We start from the raw sequence: 26,272 nt of genomic DNA on the forward strand, positions 1-26,272 counted from the left end.
GTTATTTTGTTATTTTGTTGTTTTTTTTTAAATTACATGTCCATAGAAAATTTGGGAGTGCAATTTTCTTTACCCTACCCCCAAGATCTAAACTCTTACTCAGAAATACTCATAGATACCCAATTACAAAAACCCATATCCTAAGAAACCAAAGAGTTGGGTGCCAACACCATTATAAAATAGAATACATCATTCATCATCAGTGTTAATCCCTAGATACCTATTTGTAGGTCCTCCATACCTATGAAACATTAGAATATGGAGAAAAATTAATTAGAAAATTCTAATAATTTTTTAACTATTCATATATTTATGTTTATTCATATCTAACTGTCATCTACATCTACATCTCCTCTTAAATTAAAGAAGAGTTACAATAACAATAAATTACAATACAGCGTTACAATAAGCTAATATAAATTCAAAAATAGATAAAAGTCAGTTAAAAAAATTGAATTGATCTTTATGATAATGAACTGCATTTAATACAAACGGTTTACTGTGTTTGACAAATTTTAAAACACTGCATTTAATACAGATCACTCTATTGAGTATGGGGACACTAGCAGAGGGTTGAATTTCATCTATTCGGTATGCATACTATGTATAGCATTCGATATCTTAACCTAGTATCCTTTACTTTTTATTCATTTTCTTTTATTTATTTATTTTTTGGAAATTACAATAGTGTATATTTTATCTTTGTGTTTTCGAAAATTAAAATTAGAATAAATATATGTAAATAAATATTATAGGCAAAGACAGGTCTGTGTAAGTGTATTTAATATTTTTTATTAAAATACTATGGTTTTTAATAATATTTTGAAAGTGTAATTTTTAATGATACAAGTATTTTAGTTTTTTTTTTGAAGAAAACTGTAAATATATAAATGATTTTTTAACATTGAAAAATATGCCCAGGCTTCCCACCAAGCTTTTTCAGAATATGAATAAAATATTAAATCAAACTAAATAATTAGTTTCTTTAGGTTTGGTTTCAATGGATTTTGAAAAAACTAAATAAAAAAAAAAAAATAGATTACATTATTGAATAATATGTTTCATTATAAATAAAAAAACCTTTTTGATTATTTTAATATATTACTTTATTCTTTAAAATAAAATATATTATTAAATCAAATTATTATTATAGAACATTATTTAAATGTTTAGTCTATATATATATTCTATTTCCTATTGCTTTTTATTACATAATTTGTTATCTTTATAGACAAATCATAATTCATATGTTACATCAATAATGGAGACAATAATTGAAGTGGATATGGGTGGTCAACGACCTATTTCACCTAGACCCTCGAGTGAGTTTAATCTATTTCCTTATTTATTTCAGCATTTACTATTTTTAGCACTTCACTTCATGAATTTCACAGCAGTTTTGACCCCCTAAATAATGTTTTTTGAGGTGAGTTGCATGCCAATAGTTGCTAGAAAACCTTAGTACTCAGAGAGACCTTTCCAACAAGGTATCCTAAGCACCTAACGAAGATAATAGGATTTTCCATGTTTTTTAATAATAAATAGGCCCTTGAGCCACATTGTAAGAGATTTGAGTTGCGATGTACTCGTCACATCTCTTCTTAGAGATAAGCTACAATAGTGTGAGTTATCTTATTTCCATTCTCTTTGTAAGCATAGTTCAATATTTTTCTATTAATGAAATAAAGTGTTTTTGTGGTGCATCTTTGTATTTATGATTATATCTCTAACTTTTTACATCCCTGTTTAAGTTCGGATCAAGGGTATCACAATAGTCTCCTCTTTCTTTGTTTTTCTTTGCATGTCCCCAACGATGTGAGGATACAAGGAGTTAGGGCTTGATCTCGTTGAACCGTTGCAACACTAGCTTCACAAACCCGAACAACCTCCCATGGTGGGAGAAAAGAAAGAGGAGGGGCCACAAGATCCTTTCGAAATGGTCCTCAAGGAAGCCCTCGAGCGACACAAGAATGCAATGATGGATAACTTTGCTGACATCCTTTGATGGCTACCCACACATGACGCATCTTCATCAAGTAGCGAGTGTGGAAGCATCACTCCTTTTAAGGAACAAGTTAACTCAGTATTCCCATATTTGAGGGCCTCATAGATGCACATGTCGTAGATAAATGGTTAAATCTCTTGGAAGCATATTTTTCACTTCATGACTTTTCCAATTGGGAAAATATTACCTTTGCACTTCTCAAATCCACCCCACACGTCAAAAAGTGGTGAGAAATCTACTGTGAACAAAAATACGAGAATGAACCCTCGATGTTTTCAGCTACACCCTCTTGGAATTCCATCTAAGACGCCATCAAGGGACAATATCAACCTATTGGTAGCTATGAAGATAAATACATAAAGTGGACCACGCTATGACACTGAAAGGACCATGATGTGCTAGAGTTGAGAAATGTTTTCCATATGCATCGCACGAAGCTTGATATCAAGGATACTCAATAGAATTTTGTACTCAAGTATCGTTGCTCTCTACACAAGTACATTCATGATGAGATGGAGTTACTCACAATTTCCTTGCTTGGCACGACATACTGATATGTTGTCAAGATTAAGAAGAAGTTTTAAAAAAAGAAGCAGGGCTTTGGATCTGTGAATCCAAAGCAAGGAAAAGGCACCCCGAAACCACATAGAAAAGGACAAAGCCAAGGGAGGGCTACCTAAGACAACCCACTGAAGCCGCAAGAAATGAACAATACCATGAAGACAAAGAAGGACATAGGAAAATGGTGTGAGTTCCATAAGAGCTCCACTCACAACACAAGTGAGTGTTGGGCCAAGAAGTCACTCATGGCTGAGCTAAAGGGCTCTAAATGAGACACATGTTCTGACTCTAAATCAGAACCCAATTAGGGGAATGACAAAGGGATGAAAATCATTCATGCACAGCCCAATGCTACCATGGCTACCACCAATATCCAGAAGATTGAGCTTCAAGATCCAAATGAGGGTGGACACCTCTTCCACTCAAAGATGTGGGTGAAGGGTTCTCCACTACAGGTCATTGTCGACAACATGAGCCAAAAAAACCTGATTTCAGTAGAGGTCATGAAGTAGGTGGGAGTAAACACTACAACACATACACAACCGTACACCATCGGGTGGCTTCACCAAGGACGAGATCTCTGCATCAGCTAGGAGTGTCGCCTTCCCTACATCATCAAGCCCTTCATGAATGACATATTGCGTGATGTTTCTCCTACTGAAATTTGTGATGTATTGTTAGGAAAACCATACTTTGGAAGCAACATGATGTATATGAGTCTAGACCTCTCTCTATGATTATTACTTTGGCCAATAAGGTGTACATGATACTAGAGATACCTCCGCCTAACACCATCTCTTTCATCACTGCAAAGCAATGCAGTAAGATCAATTCCGAGACTAGGAAATTTGTTTTCCTTATGATTATTCCTCAGGGAAAGAAGAAGGTTGTGGCCATGGCTTCGAGGCAGGGCTGCTATGCACATCAACAACAGATGGATAAGTTCATGGACGAGTACAGGGATATTTCTGCCTCACCTACATGAGTACCTCTGCACTGTGAGGTCAAGGACTCCATCGATATGATCCTAAGTGTGCCGCTACCGAATGGACCGGTTATTGATGCTCTGTTATGGAGAATGATGAGATCAAGAGGTATATTCAAGAACTATTGTAGAAAGAGCAAATAAGGCCAAGTTTGTCACCTTGTGGGAGATGTATTGTATTGGTATGGAAGAAGGATGGGATATAGAGTCTCTGTATTGACAATGAGGTGCTCAACAAGATCACTATCTGGAATACGTACCAAATCCCACGAATTTATGACCTTCTCGAACAGCTAAAGGGGTCCAAATATTTTAGCAAGTTTGAATTGAAGTGAGGTTATCACTAGGTGCCTATCAAACCCTCTCATGTGTGGAAGACTACCTTCAAATCTAAGGAGGACCTTTTCAAATGGTTGGTCGTTGTGTTCGGATTGGCAAATGCCCCTGCAACCTTCATGAGACTCATGGACGACATCTTGTGACCCTTCACCAATGCATTCATGGTGTGTATTTGCATGACATCTTGACCTCCACTAAGAGTTGGGAAGAGCACCTCCACCATATTCAAGAGTTCCTTCAAGCCAGGTGATAACACAAACTGTGATAACTTGGATAAATGCACTTTTGGCCTCACCCAACTTCAATATATGGGGTACATCATTGATGAGCAGGGTGTACATGTGGACCCATCCAAGATGTGAGTGATTTGGGATTTTCCAGCCCTAACCACTCTAACAGAGGTCTGCAACTTTTTGGGTCTTACCAATTTCTTCCATAGGTTCGTGTTGGGGTTCTCTCATATCACTTGGCCTTTAAGTCAATTCACCAAGGGGCGAGTGAAAGCAAATTTTTTTAGGTCTCAAACCAAACAACAAGCATTTTCCGAGTTGCGGCATCACCTCCCCTCTACACTTAGTGCTCACATTTCCAGACCCCCGACAACTATTTGAGATTGAGACAGATGCCTTCAACTATGCTATTGGTGCGGTTCTTATTTAGCATGGGCATCGAGTGCCTTACCACAATGAGATGCTTTTAGACACAGTCCGAAAGTATCCCACTTACAACAAGGAAATGTTTTCCATTATGTAGGCCTGCCATCATTGGAAGCATTATATTCTAGGGAAGGAAATTGTCATCCACAGAAACCACTGACCCATGTAGTTCATACAGACACACGGGAAGTTACAGAACGATCACCATCATAAATGTTCCACCTCCCTGCAAGAATTCCATTTCAACATTAAGTATAAGAAGGGAAGCACCAATAATGTCATTGATTCCCTTAGTGGACCACTAGTCATGGTGCTCGACTCTTGTTGGCACGAGACTTCAAGGTGGTTGCATTGTTACAAGAGTGATCCAAAATTTGACAGCACATAGGAGACACTCCAAAAGGGAAACAAGTTCCAAATTTTCACCTTCAAGAGGCATTGTGATGCCACCTCGCACATATATGTGTTCCTTCAAGCGAGAATGCCAAGATGATTTGGGAGGCATACTACAGTTAGGTTGCTCAATATTTCAGAGTAGAGAAAATAGTGCTAGTATTGGAGAAGTATTTTTATTCGCCGACACTTCGTGAGGATGTTGGGAAGTACATTTGATCTTGCACTGTGTGTGCCATTGCCAAAAAAACCATCAAGAGGCAAGGCATGTATACTCCTCTAACTACTCCTAGTCTACCTTGGGAATTTATCTCCATGGATTACATGTCGTGCCTTCCTTCTACTAAGGATGAAAATGATTGTGTTTTAGTGTTCGTCGACAGATTCTCCAATATGGCCATCAAGGTGGCCTGCAAGAAGAGCATGATAACAGAGGCCACTGCTAATATCTTCTTTGAGCGAGTGTGGGTACACTTCTGGATCCGAGAGTCCATTGTCTCATATCGAAACAACAGATTCCTGAGTGCATTTTGGTCGAGTCTCTAGTCGATGCTGGATACAAAAATTACTAAGTCCATGGCTTTCCATCCCCAAACTTTTGGCCAAACAGAGGTTGTAAACAGGATGATCGTACACATTCTGCACAAGTAAAACTTGACGCATCTATGCACATGGGATAAAAGTCTCCATTATGTCCAACAAAACTACAATATAACTCTCCACAGCTCAGTAGGCCACAACCCATTTCAGGTAGGGATGAGATTTCATCCATTATGTCCCATTGATGTGGTAGTACCATTTGTAGCCACTCAAGTAAATTTGGATCACGTCCAGTCCGAAGCCAAAAGGGCTAACAACTTCATTGAGCGCATTCAACACATCCATGAGCACGTCCATGATATATTGGATAGAGCCAATGCTAAGTACAAGCAACATCGTGATCAACATTGCGTCTCATTCAAGTTCCAGGTGGGCGACAAAGTTTTGCTACATTTGCAGAAGGAGCACCTCGTTGGACCCCACCATAAGCTTCGCCCTCTTCGATATGGACCATACACTATCACGAAGGTTGTCGGTAACAATGCCTTCAAGCTCAACATCCCATCGTTCCTTGGTTTTCTTAGGGTCCTATGATTCATAGTTTCAATTGATGATTGGCTATTTCCTTTTAGTTTATGAAATTGTAAGTAATATTTTATTCTGCAAATAATTTACAAAAAATATATATAGAAAATGATGAAAAGAGGGTATAAAAAAATTATATGATAAAATAAAATAAAGAATGAAAAACCCCCATGAAAAATGTATGCAGGTGAGCAAATAGAAATGCCACCATAAAAAAAGAATAAAATTCATTAAAATTAATTTATAATTTTTCAAATAAAAGTGTGTGGCTTGTTTAAATGTCATATAGAAATAACTTGTATAGTTTAATCATAGTGCTTAATCATGATTAAACTAAGTTAAAAAGGTTACATAGATTAGATAATAAATCAAATATTAAGCTTAATATTGGTTGAAATAAATAGGTAGATGAGAGGAATATTAACCAAAGTGTCCAAACTTGGTTAATTGCTCAAATATGCATTAGATTAGGAGTAGAAGGAACTTGGGAAAATTAATAAAAAGGCTTGCAAATTAAAATGCACCTTTATAATAGATTAATCATTCTTAGGATAAGTTAATTAGGTTTAGAATAATTAATCATGTTATTTAATCACAATTAATTAATATGATATAATGCAATAGTGCTAATGTTTGGTTTTTATAACAATGGTCGAAAGTGACAAAGACTTTTCATCGGTTTGTGATATATGACATGCACAATTGAGTGGTTGATATTTTCCGTGCCGAGATCAATGGCAGGGAATTAAGTTCAGACCCCCTGCCGATTTTATCTTTATTAGGAGGGGGGGGTCTGAAAAGCAGTATCCTCAATCTTGGGCCCCACAATACATGGTGGGCGTTCATTACTTCACACCCCCCTACTCCAAACTTCTTACCACCTAGCCCCCCCCCCCCCCCCCCCCACTTTGAAATTTGCCCTTCTTCTGAGCAATGGTTGTCTACGCCCATTATATCATTCCTATGCCATGTCCCTACTTCGCCACCACTCCTATTTCACCACGTGGCCTCTCCACTCGATTTCCATTATAATCTACCAATTACCCTATGCCTGTTACCTCCGAAACATATAACTCATAGCAACCAATCCTCCCCATAATGAACCAGAAGTAATGTAAAATTCCCAATTGCCTATAAAAAGCCCCAAATTGATCACTCTCGATCCTTTCTTCTTTGCGTCCCTTTCAGATAAACAGGTAGAGAATTTCAAACTACCACCTCATCTACTCGATTTCCCAGTCACCCCTACAGATTCCACTTAGCCATTTTCGACAAGCAATCAGTCACATCGATTAATTTTCTTCATTAGACATCCAAATTTTCCTGGGTAAAAGACTCAATTCCTCACCCCTGCTACTTTCCTAATATTCTAAGCAATGGCATCTAAGGGAAAGTCAAAACAAACCAGCGAGAATACAATGATCCCTCCTGTAATTGAATTAGACCAATACCCTTGGAAGTTCAACACTACAAAATTGCAGAGACCAATTGTTATTAGGGAAATTTTGAGTTCTAAAATGGGCCTCCTAAGGAAATTATAAAATAATAGTGGAAATAATAAAATAGGATTACATTAAATCATCAAATTTTAGAGGGAAAAAATAAAAAACTACTTTTCAACTCGTATTTTCAACTTATCTCCCTGTGGGTTTACTCAAATTTTGATCAAAAAACTCATTGGATTTATAATTTCATTCCTAACTGAAGGAGTACCCATGTTTCATACTTTTGATGGACCCTACTACACGAAAAATGAGAAATACATGAAAAACGTGATTGCAATCATAAATTTTCATGTATTTCTGAGTTTTTGTGTAGTTCGGTCCATCGAAAGTATGCAACATGCGTACCGCTTGGATGAGGAATTAATTTTTTCCGTGAATGAGTACTCCCACTCAAAATTTTCGTTAAACCTTAGCGAGATAAGTTGAAAATACAAGTTGAAAAGTAGTTTTACTATTTTATTATTTTTTAATCCTTTTAATTTTTTACACCAAAAATGGTGAATCATCACCCATGGTTGATATCATCATCTTGAATCATATTGGGTCTTATGAAGTTTATTTTCATTGTACATTTTTCTTAGGAAGCCCATTTTAGACCTCAAAAGTTATCTAATGGAGTTTGACTTGTTTGAACTACACAATTTCCTCAAATAGACATTTCTATACGAGAGTGATGAAATCAATCTCTCAGAATTGCTATTTCCACAATTCATGTTTCCTTAGACTCAACCTTCTCCATACTTTTTCATCTGTTGTGAATCGAGATATATTCCTAGCCAGATGGCCATTGCGGCCTAGAATGGTGACATTCTGTTGACTATAGCCCCAAAGTCCATTAACCAAATCTTGCAAATCCCCAGAGTGACTCTTTCAACCCTTTTTCTGTATATTCTCTCGTGGAACTCTACCAAAAGTTGACCTTCCATCAAAGAGATAAGATATTTGAGATTTCCTACCTGAATATTTTCAACTTGCAAAGAAGAATCCCTCATACCCAGCCTCTATGCTTCATGAAAAAACTAACAAATTGTGTCGTTAGTGCCTTGTCTACTACGATACCACTCAGATCAATGGGCCGATGAGCCTATTTTAGGTTTTCTTTCCATCTTTTCCATAGAATAAAAACATTTTGTAATATTTAATTTTAGTCAATTCCTTGCAGATAACATCCATGACCATTTCCTTAAGATCACAACAGAAGTAATGTTTAAACATTCATTAGTGTTAGTTTACACGTTTTTGTTTCATCAAGAAGACATGTTTCCAATGAACTTGCAGAAATTGGATGATCAAGGTAATGCAGAGTGAGTATACACTGGACCTCTTTAGTGAGGAAGAAATTAAGTGATTTCAACTTCAGTGACTCCATCAATGAGTTTATCTATGCAATGACCTGTCTTCTATAAAAAAACGTGGAACCTATGATGGTTATGAGATTCAGAGAACTTTACACCTCAGTGATCAAGAAAAAATAGGAGACTGGTACTTGTACAAGAACCACACAGAAAGAAGAGTGTATGGCTATGAGCTTCCACCACACAGATGGCCAAAATATGTGTTATAGACATTTTTGTGCCTCGCAGCACGGAGCATGAAATGTCGATAATTACAGGGATCCTCAGTCCCTAAACATGTTGTTCTTACCCCTAGAAGAACAAGGTCAGCAAACCACAGCACTTCCCATCAGTTCTCCACCTGAAAACACTCAAAAACAGGCTATTTTTGGATCATGTCAGCTGCTCCACTGAGCAACTGCGCTGAATGTCAACTGCTCCTCCTTGTACCTGCGCTGAAAGTCAACTCCAATGAAGGCTACCTGCGCTGGGCGAGATTGGCCAAGTGGCACAGTCATTCTGCAAGGTGTCAATTGCCCAGGAAGCTTCCAAACTGACACTTGGTTCAAGGGATTCGCCCTGTGATGAGTAAGAGGTACTTGATCTCCATGTGTAAGCAAGGATCTCCAAGTGGACTCAAGAACTGAAGTTTAACTGAAGAGGGAGAGGACACAAGGCAGCTTTATGTCAGTCTCAAGCTGACTCATCCTTTCTTCTTCTATCCTATATATAGAGCTCTTCTATGAGGTCTAAGGAGGCTGGAATTTTGTGCAAAGCAAGGAAGTGCTGTTGGTTTACAGTTAGAGCTATTGGGTGATTGCTTTTATAGAGGTGAAGAGGAGATTTCTTGCTGCTGGGGAGGTGCTGCTGGATTGGAGCCATTGATGGTTGTAACCTTCTCAGAACCCTTTTACTTCTATCAATAAAGCTTTGAATGTTCTCCTATATACTTGTATCGCATTGATGTATTGTATTTACTTGTATATCTGTTTCACTCTAATCCATGCATCAGTTATGAGTACATGTTTCTTGTAGTTTTCCTTCTCTTGTTTGTGCAGGATCTTTGTGTAGCTGGGCCGGCAAAGGGAGCAAGGAGCTGGGGACAAGAGACAAAGAGAGAGGATAGGATCGACAAAAGCGAAAGACATCGGTTGGTCAATCTTTTCTTCCTTCTCTGTACTTTCATAAAGGAAAATATCAAAGCTTTACTTTCAGTTGTTGCTAAGGACTGTCACCCTTAGAGTAGGGATAGGGTCATCCGAGTCGGATACTTTTCCCCACAATAAACTGGCGACTCCGCTGGGGAGCCTAGTATCTTGTTGGTGTTTGTAGTATCTTTGCTATTCATTTCCTGAACCAAAGAGTACCGAATCGAAAAGCTTTTGACTATATCAAAAGCGAAGTAGAGGGGCTGCTACTCTTGCTCATTTTTTGAGCAGATTCATGATTTGAAGAGCTGATCTACAAAAGACTCTTGTACTCTTTGTGATAGCTTTTCATCCTCTTGATCATCCCTTAGCTTGTACTTGACCTATAGCTTTTTATTTCAGCAAAAACAGTGAATTTTTGAGCTTTTTATGACTCGGAAATCCTTGTAAACGCAACTCTCGTGTCTCAGTGCAGGCTGTCCACAGGCAGTCTGCATTCCAGCACAGGTACTCCCTTCGGGAACTGCGCTGAGAGTCAATTTGACAGACCAGAGCCTGCGCTGATCCAGTTAGGCTATGTCTTCCTGAGGTTTCCCACTGTGTCTTAGCCCTGTTTTCACTGTTGTTTTGCTGATGATTTCTTGTCATCGTACTAGCTGTAAACCAACTTTCCTTGACATTATTCCGCCTCAGTTGTGTGATGAAACTATGATTGTTCTTTCAGTATTTCTTGTTTCAGTTACAGTTTCCCATTGTGAAAAGCGAACCAGTATAGCTGTGGCCTCTTAGATCCTGAACTGTAAAAGTGTCTTTATGATCTTAAGAGCTAGTTTTATTACTGTTCATGGCTGTTTGAGTTTGTTTGTTTTTCATTTTGTGGTTTGAATCTATACATTTCCAGTGTCTAAACAAGTCGATCTTAAGGTGTCTTTTGATTTTGGACAAGCTTGTTTACTTTCGCTTGAAATTAGATTCAAAGTTATACAACAGTTTCCTTTTTGTCTTACATCAACATTAAGGATAAAGAAAAGAAATATCTGCATTGTGCATGTGCATCATTGACAGTTTGCATGTTGATTTAGGGAAAAGTGCATTTAGTGTGTGTTCTATGATCTGTGTGAAAAGTTGATGTCTTTCTTTTCCCTCAGTAGATTAAGGTTTTCAAAGTTGAAAGATTGAAAAGTTTTGCTTCTCATCTTAGATTGCATTTAGGAAGTTGTATATATACATCTCGTGGTGATCCTTAAAGGCAAACTGCTAAGCAAGATCAACATTAAAATAAATCCAATTTACATAACAACGCTTTGTAACATAACGCAAACATCTAGAGGTCTAGGTAGAGACGTGTTCCGGCGTCGTTAAACATAGTGACTGTCGATCTCTACGAAGGTGGGTGATTCCTCCTGAGAGTCGGTGGCACTAATACGGACTTGTGCTCCCACGTACCGTCGTGTATATATTGGGAGACCCCTATAGGCAATTATCCTTTATCCATAGGAAGCCGTGTCGACCGCCCTACTGATCGCGATGCAGTGAACACAGCATTCACGAAGATCGACTACCCGTACCGTAAAACGTATTCTGTGGTTTCGCGAAAGGTTTGGCACACCCTCTGCCTAGATCTCCAGAGCAGTTTCTTTTGGCCTTTTTCAAACTCTATAACTGAAAAAGTCCAACCGAGCATTTGTCACTTCGGGCTCGTTAAAACATCGAAGGCGACTAGAGTCATCTTTAGCTTTTTCTCGACTCTTAAAACATGAAAAAGCAAGTTTGTGTCTAAAAGCGTCGTTAATAAAATTTATTTTAAGCGGAACAAAATCACCTGTTATTCCCACGTTGATCTTTCAGTTGAAAAGTATGGAGCCCACCAACCAAGGAGGCAACCTTGGCGGAAGTCCAAATCCCTTCTCCTCTTGGGGAGATGTTGGTGCGCCTCATATGGCAACATTGTCACTTCCAGGATTGACAATCGGCCTCCCTGTATGGCTCTTTTCAACCAATGTAGTCCAGATCGCCACTAATCCTGAGCAATCGAATCAACAGTCAGACCAGTCTAGAGCTACCCACCAGCCTTCCACTTCTTACAATACTTCCTCTGATCCTTCATCTTCGCAAGGTAGAGTTGGCAAAAGTCAGCCTCCCAAGGAGAAGAAGGAAAGGAAGAAGAAAGAAAAGAAGCAGAAGGAGCCTATGGCGAAGGCGACTGGGGGCAAGCAAAAGACATCTGACGAAAACCCACCCACTGCACAGACCGGGCCTAAATCGCCATGTGTCATATGTAGAGGAGACCATTTCCACAGAGATTGTCCCTGTATTCCCCGGATACTAAGGGACTGGTCCCCTCGTCTGCACAATTCGGGGGCATCAACCTCTGACAATCAGGTTGATGGCTTTCCATCAACCAGCGAAAGTGAAGGATCAAGACAAAAAGGGGGAGTAAGATTCCCCTGTAAGTTGTGTGAAGGCAGTCATGCCATCCACCGTTGTCCCTTCTTAGACGAAGCGAAGAGAGTTTTGGAAGACTGTCCGGTTTCACCGGTAAAACTTCCTCCTGGATACAAAAAACTCGTGCCAAGTCCTTCGTTGGTTGAAAATACAGCTGGCCCGCTCAAGTGGTCGGCTGAAGCGTCAGTCACTGAAAATGAACCTACTGAATCCAGACCGGACGTAAGTCCAAAGGTCGATACGGCAGTTGACCCGGTTCTACCTTCAGAAGTTTCATCTTCAAATGACACCGTCGCCAAAGAGTCATCTTCATGCGACACCCTCACTGAAGAGAATAAGGATGACACCATCCAGGTTCTTTTCATTAACACCGACTCTGATGAGTGTCAGGGCAATGCGCCCATTCCTTTATCGCAGGAAGGAACATCATCAGGGTCATATCCGGCCGTATATTCGGTCCCACCACCAAGCAACCTGGTTGTATCCTTTGATTGGAATCAACTAGGCAGACCCCGGTTAACAGCCAGTGTACCATTCAGAATCATTGTCCAGATCTATAGAATGATCATGGCTGGTACTATCATTGATGAAGGGGCGTTTGTGAGTATCCTTTCCTCTGTTGCTTGGAAAGCACTGGGTTCCCCGGCGCTTTTACCTGAGTTAAGAAATCTCTCAGGTTTTGATAAAGGAACCAGTCGACCATTAGGAATCCTCCCCAATGTGCCTGTTACATTGAAAGGGAAGACCGTTAATTTGAACGTGATGGTCATCCAAGGACCCTTGGATTATAACCTACTCCTTGGACGTGACTATATTTATTGCATGGGAGCGATAGTCTCCTCACTCTTTAGAGTCATGTGTTTTCCACACGAAGGAAGGATGGTCAAGCTCGTAGACCAACTTTCATTTCCGGGATCTCGCATCGCAAATAGTCAAATACCATTCCTAAATGGTCTGTTCACACAAGATTCACCTCCACCCCCAGTCCTCCTTCCTGATGAGTGCGAGTGATTCGGAAAGAAAGACTGGAACCCAGGGGGCATGCACCCTGGTCTGCTCCGGGCAGAAGAAACCCTGGGTATAAGGTAGAATTTCTGCAGAAGAATATGACTAGTCCGTACCCCGTCCGTGGATGGAAGAGGGGTTGTTCTAGAATAGTATTCTTTTGTTAAAGTTATGTGTTTGGCAAAAGAGTCATTCACCTTTGTCTAAAGAGGTGGGCACTGCCCAAGTAGGAATTCCCTTATTGCAACAAGTAGTAACCATCTTTGGGGAAAAGCAAGCCTCACCCATTAAAACAAATGTTTTGAAGGATAAGTAGGGGCAGCCTCCAAAGAAAGAGATTCTATTGTTGTGATATAGGGTAACCATCTTTGAGTAACCTAATGATAGACATCGCCGAAGAAAGAGATTGATTTGCGGCAACAAATAGAACCCTCTTCGGATAATAAGAAAGAGGCAAGCCTCCCTCAATAATACCAATGTTTTGTCTTTGAGTAGTGTTCTTCTCTTGTCACGAATAGCTGTTCGTTAAAAGTTGGGCCGACGGGAAGACAAGTACCGCGTAAGACCCCTTAAAATAACGAGAAGACTAGTATCGTTAACATTAGATTAGCAAGATGACAAGTCGCTGTGAACACCCAAAGAAAAGCAGAGGTGGGGGAGAGGAGGGGCAGCCTCGAAATTCTATCCTATACCTGGGGGCATGCAAACCTTCTGGAGTGCAAGCTAGGGGCAGTTATTTATCTGGTTTTAAGATTAACCGTTTTCTGAACTTACATAAAGGAAGGATGAGTTGGAGCATAGCTGTGGTAAGGCGCAAGCTCTATAAAAAATGGATCCTTAGAGGAGGCTTTCTTATTTTATGACTGGTATATCGAGCAGTTTTAGCACATAGTTCATGCTCGTTAAAAAATAAACGCAAGATCCGAGCAGTTTTAGCGCATAGTTCATGCTCGTTAAAAAATAAACATAAGTTTATGAGCAGGCTTTCCTTTAGAGTTCAAGCTCATTCAGAAAAAATGAACCGGTAAATACCTTTTTGAGATCGTAAATTCATCAGCCATAAAAGCCTTGGTCGTGTTTGTGCACCGTCACCTCCACCGTCATTTGGCCGATCATTCACTTCCATTTGTGTGTTTACCCATTTTTAGGAACATCTACGAAGAGTGATTTCACCTAGCCATCCTTGTGACACTGCCGTGATTGGAGAATTCCAACCTGTACCAGGAATCTGCTACTATCCCTGTTCATCACTCGTTCCTCAAAAGACGAGTCTTCTTTGAGCTCTTTTCACTGACTCGTAAAATATGAAAAGTTTGCCGAGTTTTGGCCTTCCAGCTCGTTAAAGGGACTGGAAGAGCTATCCCTCTTTTAGACTTTAATCTTTTTGGATCTGAGGGATTATTACACAAAAAGATCGAGCGCTTGTCTTGTTCGGCTCGTTAAAAGTACCGAACACCCATCCCTTCTGTATTGTTTTATACTTTTTCGGACTTAAGGGATTAGATGACGAAAAAGGAATTATGGAGTTAACTTTCTGTACCTTTTCAGACTCTCTAAAAATGAAAAGGACCGAGTTTTCCTTGTCGTTAGACTCGTTAAAATGATTAAATAGCGACAAACTTGTCTTTAGACGAGAACGAGTTTCCCTATCGCTAAGCTCGTTAAATCATAGCGATGGGCTTGCCCGAAGGGCAGGTTATAGAACAAGCATATGTTATCCTCCTCAAGCTTGACAAAAATAAAGAGGTACTGGTCAGAAATGACTGGGGAAAAATTGGGAGAAAATCAAAGCTTAATGGTAGCAAGTCGCTCTTGAACATGACACTTTTCTTCTGTACCACATCGGGTTGGGTTGTTTCATTCACCGGTCTCATCACCATGGTCTTTGCCAAACCATCCACATTTTGGGGTAATGCTACCGATCCATCGCATCAATGTCGTTATATGTTCAAGAGAGGTCATTCTGAAAGTGTCAACCGTGTCCCATCCACTGCCATACATTATCCTTCATCCATTCATGATCGCCACCCTGAATCATATGTCACAGTTTGTTTTCACCTCCACTAAAATCATTAGCTCCGTTCCGTGTCATTGATGTGGGATTCATTAAGGCCCTCCTTTGACAGATCGCTTCTTGTCGACTCCAGCTCATTATCCAAGAAGTTGATCTAGGAACACCCCCATCAGTACTTTGAAGCTTGCATGCCTCAATGGCAAGTTTCTCACTTCCGACGACAGGTATACATCAATGACCTTCGACCAGAAGATTTTGCGTGGCGTTCGACGCCAAGTCCTTTATTCACGCCACGTGGATTGTACTGTAGTACCTTGAGGGTCATTATCATTATCGGTGATTCCTCTCGCGCTTGTTAACGGTTTTCATCATTGACCGGTAATCAAGCGATGTCTTTCCATGTTCGACTTCAGCGAAATTCTCACATGGATCGACTTGTACTTAGAGTGAAGATCGAACGAGTTTGAAGACCCCGGATCTAGTTTCATCCATCCGGGCTGCGATATATATTCAGGAAATATAAAAGCATTTGTCATGTACATCATTGCAGCAGATGATCATCCTACTCAAAGGATGATAATTTCAGCAGAAAATTATCAGTCTACCATTAGACGATCGTCTGTTCTATGTACCAAAATGTATTTATAAAGCTGAGCATGGGAATGCCCGCCTCAGCTAGATCATGAAAACAGAATGAAAAATAATGTATTGTATTGTATTGTATTACAGGGCCCCTCCTCAGCACTGGAATGAACTTCGGACCCTCTAGATAAAGCATTTCACCCGATAAACGGCCTCATACTTTAGGGGGCAACTGTTATAGACATTTTTGTGCCTCGCAGCACGGAGCATGAAATGTCGATAATTACAGGGATCCTCAGTCCCTAAACATGTTGTTCTTACCCCTAGAAGAACAAGGTCAGCAAACCACAGCACTTCCCATCAGTTCTCCACCTGAAAACACTCAAAAACAGGCTATTTTTGGATCATGTCAGCTGCTCCACTGAGCAACTGCGCTGAATGTCAACTGCTCCTCCTTGTACCTGCGCTGAAAGTCAACTCCAATGAAGGCTACCTGCGCTGGGCTAGATTGGCCAAGTGGCACAGTCATTCTGCAAGGTGTCAATTGCCCAGGAAGCTTCCAAACTGACACTTGGTTCAAGGGATTCGCCCTGTGATGAGTAAGAGGTACTTGATCTCCATGTGTAAGCAAGGATCTCCAAGTGGACTCAAGAACTGAAGTTTAACTGAAGAGGGAGAGGACACAAGGCAGCTTTATGTCAGTCTCAAGCTGACTCATCCTTTCTTCTTCTATCCTATATATAGAGCTCTTCTATGAGGTCTAAGGAGGCTGGAATTTTGTGCAAAGAAAGGAAGTGCTGTTGGTTTACAGTTAGAGCTATTGGGTGATTGCTTTTATAGAGGTGAAGAGGAGATTTCTTGCTGCTGGGGAGGTGCTGCTGGATTGGAGCCATTGATGGTTGTAACCTTCTCAGAACCCTTTTACTTCTATCAATAAAGCTTTGAATGTTCTCCTATATACTTGTATCGCATTGATGTATTGTATTTACTTGTATATCTGTTTCACTCTAATCCATGCATCAGTTATGAGTACATGTTTCTTGTAGTTTTCCTTCTCTTGTTTGTGCAGGATCTTTGTGTAGCTGGGCCGGCAAAGGGAGCAAGGAGCTGGGGACAAGAGACAAAGAGAGAGGATAGGATCGACAAAAGCGAAAGACATCGGTTGGTCAATCTTTTCTTCCTTCTCTGTACTTTCATAAAGGAAAATATCAAAGCTTTACTTTCAGTTGTTGCTAAGGACTGTCACCCTTAGAGTAGGGATAGGGTCATCCGAGTCGGATACTTTTCCCCACAATAATATGTTCCCATGAGTATTTTCTCATTGGAGTATGTGAGGAAAATGATCAATATGGATGATTTACATTTTGTTTGAGCCAAGAAAAAAGCTGAATTCAAGATCAAAACATAGGTGGGACCTTTTTTATGTAATATTAAGGCAAGAGGCAATGAGGTAGACACACTTGTCAAGCAGATGAATTTTTAGTTAAGATTCACTTGGTCCTATGACCTCTTTGGCATAATTTCAAGTCTAAGAGTGTAGTAAAAGACCACTCCTTATTCTCACACTCTGAGGCCTGAGATTGAGAAGTTTATGAAAAAATATCAATGGGAGGAGAACACCTTGCAGGAAACTAAGGGGAATATTTTATCTACAACACCTCACATACAACAGTTCCTCAAGAGAAGCATAATAAAAATCCTAGAGAAGAAGGGTCTTCCCTAGTGACAGAAATTGAACCCAAGCATTTCTTAATTTATACAAAGAAACCTAAAAAGAATCCACCACTAGTTTTTATGTAGGATGAAGAAGGACAAACTACTACAGTCATGGCAGATAAACATTTTTCAACGATACCAGAAGATATTTTTGCAGGTACAAGAGAAGAGGAAATTTTTATAGGCTCTTGATCTTCTTCTCCTTCACAAGATCCCTGAGATGTAGCTCAGACAACATACTTGGCTCAAGGCCAGACAGAGCCTAATATTTTTTCTAAGTACTATCAATCAAGAAAAATAATGAAATGTTGAAATGAAATACTTATACTGAGTTCTCGAAGCAAACTGTTACTTCCCAACACAGGCTTTTGTGAGCCATTGATACTGAACAAGGGAGAATGCAGATGGATTTCTTACAAGCACAATTTCCTTTTCCTAAATAACCAACAAACTATAATAAGATAATATTCTCATTTGATACAAATAAGATCCATATGATTGATCATTTGGACATGCAAAAATAGATTGGAGAGATGTTTTATTCTACATTGACTAACACTGCCATGACAACTTCAAAACTGTAGGCCTCTATCAGCAACATACATTCACAACTGAAGCTAGAGAAAATCTCATCTGTCGCAAAAGATACTAAACTTAAGTAATTGGAGGACTTTATTATCAAGCTAGGTAATGCCCCCAATGATGTAAAGGAAATAGAGGAGATTGTAAAGAAGAAGAATGCTGATATAGCAGCTCAAGCTGCCATCTACAGAGGATCTACACAACAAGGAAATGGGAGAATTGGAAAGGAAAAAGGAACACATGTTCAAGATAATAATTGAACAGAGTGTCTAAATTAGAGAAATGGAGGTCGAACTAGAAAAAATACTCAAAGAGAAGGAGTGTTCGTCACAATTGGCTATAGTCCCACTTACAACAATACCAATTACAGTTCTAGGAGAAGTAGAGTCTTCAACATCAACAACAACACAAACATTGAGTACAGATTTTTCCACCGAATTGGTTAAATCCATATGAGAGATGTCCATTCAGTGAAAGGAGATTGAGAAGTTGAAAGAAAAGTTAAAGAATTTATAGGAATATAAGTTGAAGAATGATAACTCCTATATAACAGAGTTACATAAATCTCATAGGCTTGCTCAAAGAATAGAGTTTTTAGAGAGTGAATCGGTAATGGCTCAAACTATAACACACGTTAAAGAAAACATATGGACATATATCAATGTAGCTATAACTAAGATTTGGTCATTAATCCAAATCATTGTCGAGAAGGAAGAGTTGATACAGAGGTCAAAAATATTGATAGAACGAGTGAGGGAAGTATTTGGAGATAGGCCAACCAAGGAGCAACATTGATCAAAATCTTAAATTCTAAGACCCAAGAATAATTAGAGGAGATAGAGATTGAAGATAGAACTGAAACCATTTTATAAATCAAGAAGGTTTTGTAGAAGATAAACCTGATGGTTCAATTAGAGAACAAATCCCACACTCTAGAAATTTTTGTCCAAAGACTTCATATCGATTTTAATCTACTAAATGAGAGAGGTCTGCTAGGTTTAGCAACCATGAATGACAGGTTAATCAGCTTAAGTAACTAAAGTCAAAAAAATTACACTAGTTCCAAAGATAAATCCAACTTTGCAGGGGTAAAAGGAAATATGATAGGAAAATATTTCCGAGAGGCTCTAGATTTTGATGTCATCATCAAACCTGATATTAAACATATTTTCATCAACACACCTACCTTTGAGAAATATACCAAAGTTGATGAAACATATAGAAAGTTAATAAAAAATTCTATCTCGAGTGAAGATAGATGTGATCACTTTTGTGAATTACTTGAGTGAATCATTTTTCATCTAAGACAATAAGGCAACACCTTTCTGTGATGAGTCATCAACAACCATCCTCAACAATAGTGCCAGCAGCTCTAGGAGTTCTAAGTTCCTAAATTCCTTTACTATCTATGTCATCTATTTTACATATTTTAATATTGTGTCTTTGATATTTTGACTTCAACATATGTTGTAATTATTTTCCTATAAGTACTTCATAATTCGAAACAATAAAGGTTAATGTTTATGTAAATGAAAGGACCATTTATGTAAAGTTGTTTCACCGAGTTCCACTAGACACATTTCAGTAATACAAAAGATTTTTCAGGATTCCTGTGTCATATTTTTTGGTGAATTGTTCTTCTCTTTTATTATTGTGTTTTACTTTTTTCATATGTATTTATTTTCTCTATTATTTTAAAGGAAATTAAGTTCAGGATTCGTTACAATAGCACCACGTTCTCGCTTAAAACAATGTCAATGTTTTCTACTAAAGTTAAGGAATACAATTCTTAATTGTTATCTTCTTAATGGAAACTTAATCATTTCTTCGTTTTCCATCTCATTAAACATATAACATCCAACAAATTTTCCTACCTTTCCCTGTTAGATCTGTCTATAAATTCTAAAATAAATCCATTCAAAGTATATTGACTCCATTACCCAATGGTGTACCATTATAACCTCAACCAAACAACCAAACCAAATCTAAAACCAAACCCTTGAACTTTCACACCTAGCCTAATATCTCAATATAAAGAAATCTAAATTTGAAAGAAAGATCCCTCTCTGAAGTTGGTAGGGCTAGATCCCTGCTTCCAAAGTGGTTTTGTGCTTACCTTTGTATTTATTTCATAGTATTATGAAATAGAAAGTGTTAAAATTATGGAAACCATACTAGGGACACGAACAAATTTAATTCATATTTATGTTTCCCATAAAATTATAAGTCATCTCAGCGATTAAAATTTCCATTTCTAAAATATGAGGTAAGACTATCCAAGAATTGATACAAGAGCTCATCCACATCTAAATCCTCTTAATATCCTAGGTAATCCTGAGAAATTAATAAGGAAGAAATGATTGATTGAAATTCAAGGGAGTAACAGTCTTGTGCCAAGAGCTAATTCTTTTCTAGAGAGCTTTCTTACAGTAGAAAACATTCAATTTGATCTACCCTTTGAACTTAGTTTGTTTAGATCTAAATCTGAAATTTTTACAGCTGAAACTATCATTGACGAATCGGTGTTAAGACCATATATATCTGAACATCAGTCTGTAGACCAGGATTTTGACAAACAAGCTCTCCAACAGTTTGAAAAGTTAGAAGACCTAGTGACAAACCTAGACCAAGCTATCCATAAAGCCTACATCCAACAATTAGTTGAACTTTTATCTCTATCATTCTCTATTTCCTCCCTCATCACATAATCCTTATATATTGTTTCCACTAGCTCCATCACTTCAACAATTTCCACTATCATCCCTGCATCTACACAAAAAACTGTTATTAAACCTCCTTTCATATCTTCCATACTCATACCTATTATAGCTCCTTTTGTACCTCACATACCAACGATGGCAAGTAGATATGTTCCTTTGGCATTGCAAGCATCTTTAAATGTGATGTCATAGAACTACACTTAGAGATTGCCACAATTTGATTGTACATATCCTATGACAACACAACAACATATTGATAGAATGAATGACATCTCTCACTTATAAGAAGTCGATGATGATGATGTTAAAATTACGTTGTTTGTTGAGAGTTTAACAGGAGAAGTTAAGAAGGGGTATAGGGAATTACCAGCTAGGAAACTAAGCTGAGTTTCACCAAAGCTTTCTTACTAGATGGGAAACTTAAAAGAATCCCTTTCAAATTCTAAATGAATTCAAAAACTTAAAGAGGGCTCAAATAATATTGTTGGAGATTATTTTGCTATGTTTAACTGTGTCTATAATTCCATTCCAATTGCTATAAAACCTCCATTCATTTTCCAGAAGGATTTGAGGTAGACATGGCCTATCAGTTAAGAGAAAGAGATCTAACCAATCTTGAAGAGATGCAAGGTAATGCTGTTAAGGTAGAGGCTAATTTATTTTGCAAAAGAGTTAAATTGAAAACTGAAAGAAGGGAAACTATCAAGGAGGAACCTACCTCCTCTTCATCATATTTGAAACTAGATAATCTAGTTAAAACTATGGAAAATTTGATGGAGAGGATGACAATGGTAGATAGAACACCCCCTAGAGAACCCCATGGGGGGCCTTAAAATCTAAACTCCAACTTTAGGAAAGACCCACAACAAATTAAACAAAGGGAATATAAAGGCCATAGTGATCAACAGTGAGACATCCATTTTAGGAAAATTACATTGAAGAAGAGCTTGAAATGTTTGAATAAATAGAAGAAAATCAAATAAGTTTATTTGAAGAAAGTGAGATAGATCACATATTCCTGACTAAAGAGGAGTAAGAACAATTTTTTTTTCTCTCAACCATAAGAGATCCCATTATAATTTAAATATTACAAACAAGGATATGAAAATTCCATTATGGAGGTGCATAAACAATACAACTTAAGAAGCAAAAAATATATTTGAACTTCTTCGAGTAAAACTCAAAATGATGCCCCTTCCTCTAGTCAACGAAAACATGATTCTCAAAAAGGGATTCCAAAAAAACCTGATGTAAATGTCAAGGAAAGTGATAGATCTCAAACATCTTTTAAAATGGAAACTGAATTGGCTAAAGTAAATATAACCATCCCTTTAACAAAATTGATGACAAAAAATGTATACAAGACGAAATTGATTGATGACCATCCTCAACTCTTGTTTGGACATGAAATTGAGAGTAAGCCTCAAGATGCGACTGTTCTACCATTCTACATAAGCTTGAACATCCATAAGCTTGAGCCTTTCATAATTTGATGCCCACAACTATCATGGAGAAATTAGGGTTAGACATCAAGAGGCCATACAAAGACTTGTACTCTTTTGACTCAACTAAAGTTAGATTTATTGTTTTGATAAACGGTTTATGTGTCACTATAGTCTAGATACTGACTAAGAGTCTAGTCATGGAAATCGTAGTTGCTGACATACCTCAAAAGTATGGGATGCTATTGTCTGGATCATGGTTGGAAAAGCTGCAAGGAACTGTGCAGATGGATATGACTTATGCCACCATTCCTGTGTTTGGCTGACCTAGAATACTTTATAGGGAAACCCTCATGAAGTACATGGTCAATATTGAAGATAATATTAACAATTATCCCCTTTATTAAGTACATTTAGACATGGACTCTTTTGTCCTATACAATGATGATTGTGCAGAAAATGAAGTTTCGCCCTTAGAAGCTGAAGTGAGTAATACAAAAATAATAAGATTTAATACTGAAGAATCAAATCTAGAGGGAGAAACTTTCTGGAATATGAATTTTGATGGAACTGTGTGTAAATATGGAGTATAGGGAGGTGTATTTGCTGTAAAATCAACAACAAACAGAGCAGAAGGACATGGTTACAAACTTAATTTCCAGTGTAGAAATAACATTGCAGAATACGAGGCACTAATTTTAGGGCTACAAATTCTAAAGAATCTAGGAGAAAAACGAATTTCTATCCATGGAGATTTTGAGTTAATTATAAAACAAATTAAGGATGAATATTCTGCAAAACACCATAGATTAAGGGCTTACATAAATGCAGTTTTATATTTTTTACAATGCTTTCCTGAATATGGTCTCTTTGTGATACCTCGAAACTAGAACATTTTAGAAGATGGTTTGGTTATTTCAGCGAGTACTTGTGATATTCCTTTCCAATCAAATAGGAAATATGTTGTAGAATTCAAACATGAGCTATTTGTGCATGATAACATCATATATTGACATGGTTTTGGAAATGATGAACAAATTAAAAATTTATTCAACTTAGAAGATGAATTTGAATGTACACATATAGATTCAGATAATGATGTAGAAATAAATGAGATTGAAGTAGTGTTAAGAGAAGCTAATGAGGATTCAAAACCTTTATAAGTGTTGCAATTAAAATATAATTTGTTTTCTAAGGGGCTAGCACCTTTAGAAGATTTATTTGATTTCAATGATGTAGCAAAAAATCCCAAAATTGAACAATCAGGGGATGGGATAGAGAAATGCAACATAGGGACTCAAGACAACCCTAAGATTATTAAATTATCCAAATACTTGCCTCCTCATGAAAAACAGAAATACATTGCACTTTTGAAATAATTTTATAATGTTTTTGCGAGGAGTTATGATGACTTAAAATCCTATGACATCGACATCATTCAACATACTATTCCCCTTAAACAAGATCATAAACATTTTAAACAAAATCTAAGAAGGGTTAATCCACTACTATTTCCTGTAATAGAAAAGGAAGTTAAGAAGCTATACAATTTCAAAATTATTCTGCGTCTTAAATTCTTTAAGTGGGTTTCAAATCTAGTCCCGGCAAGGGAGAAAACATGAGAAATTTGGTTATGTGTAGACTTACGAAACTTGAATAAAGCCTCTCTCAAATTCAACTACCCCCTCACAAAAATGGATCGTATATTACAAAAGGTAGTTGGGTTGAGTAGCATATGTTTACTAGATGGATTTTCAGGTTATAACTAGGTCCTGGTTCAGCCTAGTTACCAATAAAAGTCATCATTTACCACACCATGTGGTATCTTTATGTATGTAAAGATGCATTTTGGTCTAATGAATGTTGGAGCCACCTTCCAAAGGGAAATGGATTTTTCCTTCGCTGATCAAGATGGGAGGTTCATTAACATTTTTCTGGGTGACATCATTGTATTTTCAAAGACTCAAGAAAAATGCTTGCTACATTTAAGAAGAGTCTTTGAAAAATGTAGGAAATTTGTCATCTCATTGAATCACAAGAAAACACTATTTGGTTTGGAAGAGGGAAAACTTCTAGGCCACATCATTTTCAAGGAATCCATTGGAATTGATCCTAGCAGAGTTGAAGTTGTCCTAAAAATTGACCCTCGCATGAATAAGAAATAAATCCAGTCCTTCATTCGAAGAATAAATTTCCTTGGGAGGTTTATTCCTAATTTAGCAAAAATGTTAAGGTCCATCACAAATATATTAAAAAATGATTATGAAATAAAATGGAACTATGAAGCCAGAAAATCTTTCAGCGAAGTAAAACTAGCTGTAAAAGTTACTCCTCTATTGATTAGTCCTCTTTTCACCAAAGGTTTTATGTTTTTTCTTTTGCATCTCATCATACTATTGAAGTTATTTTATTGCAGAAGAACAATGAAGGACATGAGTAGCCAATAGCTTCCTTTAGTAGGGCTTTAAGGGATGCTTCATTGAAATACAATATAATGGAGAAAAATATTTTTCCTTAGTAAAAGCCTAAAGGACTTTAGAATTTACATTTAACATTCCAATATAACTGCATATGTCCCTAATGCTATTGTAAAAGATATTTTGATAGAAATTGATCCTGATTGAAAAAGGGGCAAGTGGATTATCGTTATGTTGGAATATGATCTTGAAATCAAGCCTACCAAGCTGATCAAAGGTTAGGGATTAGAAAAACTAATGGCATAATCTAATTTCCCTGTACTTGACATAAATTTCATAGTTGAATTGGACAAACAAGAAGAGCAGGCGACTCCACAGGTATTAGAAGCCTTTGTTACCTGTCCATGGTATGAAGGCATTCTCTTTGTACTACAAAATTTACAAGCTCCTCCACGTTTGACTAAAACTAAAGCCATCTTTCTTAAGTTAAAGGCTCTGAGATTTTGTATTTTGGATAATAATCTATATTAGAAAGATGCGGGTGGAATTTTACGTAACGGTGTGCTAAAAGATTAAGCATATAAATTTATACAGGAAATCCATGAGGGAGATTGTGGAGGATGCTTGTACTGGAAGACAACAGGAAACAAGATTTTGAAGGTTGGGTTCTACTGGCCCACCTTATTTTTAGATGTCCACAAGAAAGTCAACACATGAAATCAATGCCAAATGTTTGAAGGAAAAAGAAAATTGTTACCCCTACCTTTGAAGCCCATATCAGTTGAAACTCGTTTCCAGCAATGGGGTTTGGATTTCATTGGACAAATATACCCTAGTTCCTCAACCCCACATAAGTGGGTCCTTACAACCACTGACTATTTTACGAAATGGATTGAAGTTGTACCTACAAGACAAGCCATAGATGTAGTAGTCATTATATTTTTATAAGGAAACATTCTTGCTAGATTTGGATGCCCAAATAAGATAATTAATTATAATTGAGTTGCATTCAAATCAAAGAAGATGGTGGAATTTTGAAACAAGTATAACATAATATTGGGTCACTCTACTGCATACTACCCATAAGGGAATGGGCTAGTAGAGTCTTCAAATAAAATTTTGGTTAATATCATCAAGAAGTTGTTGTAGGATGATAAAAAGTCTTGCAATAACAAGTTAATCAATGCTTTGTGGAATGATAGAATCACTACCAAAAAATATATTGGCATGTCCCCTTTCCAACTAGTTTATAGGATAGATGATGTTTTACCCACATATTTAGGAATCCATCTTTTGAA

This window comes from Pinus tabuliformis, chromosome 8 (assembly GCF_031772625.1).
Source record: "Pinus tabuliformis cultivar Carrire ecotype Pingquan chromosome 8, CPIR1, whole genome shotgun sequence".
NCBI classification, from domain to species: Eukaryota; Viridiplantae; Streptophyta; class Pinopsida; order Pinales; family Pinaceae; genus Pinus; species Pinus tabuliformis.